The following is a 2704-nucleotide window of genomic DNA, read 5'->3' as shown; positions in this document are numbered from 1 at the left end:
ACCTTTCGCTTAATACTAGAATCGACAATTCTAGCATCTAAGGTTACATTAATCGGGGATACACGACAGAAGGAATTTTTTGATTTTCAAATTGCACCTCCAAGAAGCGTAGATTTATTTCAATTATTGTTTTCTTTCTATCCCGAATACTGTGTCTTTCTACTAAGACGGAGAGCGGTAAAGAAAATTGAAAAAAAAAAAAATCAAATCGCACCATCTCTGTAATAGGTGAATGCCTCTTTTTCCCCGGAAGTTGTCGGAATTATTCGTAATAAGATATTGGCTACAATTGAAAAGGTCTTATCGATAAAATTTCCATTTATCCCACCAGATCTAGGCATCGGTAACAACCCCATTCTATAATTTCTTTTAATTACCTCTCGTGAGAAAATGATCCCACAAACAAAGGAATTGCATAGTACGAAATAACATAAAAACGGATTCATTAAAAAATCCCACTCGATATTAAAATTGTTTCTTTTTGATTTCACAGGAATCAATAAAAGAGAAGAAATATTTCAATCCGGTTAAATTTCATCCAAATGTAGTAGGATCAGAATGAAGAGAACTATTCTGATTTCAGCGAAGTTGAAGAAAAAAAGAATTTTATTTATCTGACTGGGGTAATTCTAGAAGTTTTTTGATTGAATTATGATACAAAAAAGAGCAAAAAGAATCGAATAATCATTCTATGATTCATAACTTGTGACTAGATATATGTATGGGATAAACAGTTGTTGGTGAAAAATCGAAAACTGTAAAAGTCGAATTTTTAGAAAAAAGGAATCATAGTTTAAAAAACTAAATAGAATCATGAGCTAAAAGTATCCATTAAACATAGTTAAAAAAAAATTATTTGTATAGTTAGAATTGGTTGGACGTGCCTATCAAAAAAAAAATTGAATATTAATGACTCACTATTAACTCGGTTTCTGGGCCATAATCATTCTGTAGGAGAGATGGCCGAGTGGTTGAAGGCGTAGCATTGGAACTGCTATGTAGGCTTTTGTTTACCGAGGGTTCGAATCCCTCTCTTTCCGTACTAATTCAACAATGTTACTGACCACAATGTATCAAATCAAATAACAATCGATACTATTATTCCAACGGTTAGACCTTTATGGATTCTTTATTTCGAATTTTTGTGGTACGGAAACGAAAAGACTGGAAAGAATGCACAAGAGATGAAAATCCCCCTACCGATCAATGATAGATGAATGATAGAAAAATTTCCGGATCAAAACCTTACTTTCCTTCGGTCTCTTTACTTAGACTTCGGCGAAGGGGAGGACGAAATTGTCCGAACCCTTGTTTTTTAGTTAGGTTTAAGTCTGACGAGAATAATATTCTACAACGAGCAATTCATTTATTTTTAAACTGACCCATTTACTATCTATTATTTGATTGACTAATCCTTTATATTGCAATGGCTGAAGAGTCAAATGTTTTGGCAATTCCTGAGGGGGGGATGAATCAAGATAATTTTGAATCAGTGTTCTCGATTTTTTTTCATCTTTTGCTGTAATAATATCTCGGGGTTTGCACCGATAACTTGGTATATCCACTATAGAACCATTAACTAAAATATGTCTATGATTAACTAATTGTCGGGCTTGAGGAATAGTCGAAGCCATACCCAATCGAAAAAGGATGTTATCCAAACGCATTTCAAGTAATTGTAGTAAAACTTGACCCGTTGATCCTTTGGCTTTTCCGGCGATACGAACGTATTTAAGTAATTGTCGTTCTGTAAGACCATAATGAAAACGCAATTTTTGTTTTTCTTCTAAACGAATACGATATTGAGATTTTTTACCGGAACGCGATTGGTTTTTAAGATCGTTTCCGGTTTTGGGCCTTTTACTAGTTAGTCCCGGTAAAGCCCCCAGACGGCGTATTTTTTTGAAACGAGGCCCTCTGTAACGCGACATAAAGACTCCTTATTTTATTTTATTTAAATTTCATAAACATTTTATTTTATTTAAATTTCATAAACTTAAATGAAAACTAAATGATAAATATTATAAATGAAGTGAAATCCAGTAAAGTATTGTACTACAAAACAAAGAATAATTAGATAACTTGGATCAATATCCGGATCCTATTGTATATGTAAATGATATAAAAAAGTAAGAGTTCCTTTCTTGATTTGTTCTACAGAAATAGAACCCCTCCTTTAGTCATAAAGGTAAGTAAGTTCCTACGACATCATAGATCGGTGACCTTTGAAAAAGGGTAAGAAGTCGTTTCTTTATTTATTTGATTTATCAATTATGTCAAAAATAAAATCAATAGAGAAAAGCCGGCTATCGGAATCGAACCGATGACCATCGCATTACAAATGCGATGCTCTAACCTCTGAGCTAAGCGGGCTCACATAACAGAAATGTTACATGCATAGTAATTTACTAAATTACTGGGATCTTAGCTATTCCTAATTAATATGAATATAGAATCTAATTTCATTTCAAATAAATATTCAATATTGGAATTGTTCTATTATAGAACATAATAATTAATATAACGATTAATAGAATATAGCGATAGAAAATTTTGATCTATTTATCAAATGGATGTGTATCAATAATTAATGTGTTAATCTTAATTGCATTTAATGCAATTGAGATGATAATGAAGCGTTTCTATGTTTTCATTCTGAAAGGTGGAAGATAAGACGAACAAGGGAATCGACCGTTTAAGTATT

General features: G+C 32.3%; 2 non-coding genes across 2 annotated transcripts; one reads left to right on the top strand and one right to left on the bottom strand.

The window, feature by feature from the left end:
- The first annotated feature begins 953 nt into the window (after positions 1-953).
- TRNAS-GGA (transfer RNA serine (anticodon GGA)) lies at positions 954-1040 on the top strand. The gene has a single exon. It is a non-coding gene; the product is annotated as a tRNA-Ser (tRNA).
- Positions 1041-2300: 1260 nt separating this feature from the next.
- On the bottom strand, positions 2301-2373 carry TRNAT-UGU (transfer RNA threonine (anticodon UGU)). Its single transcript has one exon. It is a non-coding gene; the product is annotated as a tRNA-Thr (tRNA).
- Between the last annotated feature and the right edge of the window lie 331 nt (positions 2374-2704).

The sequence above is a fragment of the Cucumis melo genome, unplaced genomic scaffold, assembly GCF_025177605.1.
Source record: "Cucumis melo cultivar AY unplaced genomic scaffold, USDA_Cmelo_AY_1.0 utg000631l, whole genome shotgun sequence".
Taxonomy (NCBI): domain Eukaryota; kingdom Viridiplantae; phylum Streptophyta; class Magnoliopsida; order Cucurbitales; family Cucurbitaceae; genus Cucumis; species Cucumis melo.
The sequence above is the reverse complement of the archived record's forward strand: the minus strand, read 5'-3'. Positions and strand labels throughout refer to the sequence as shown.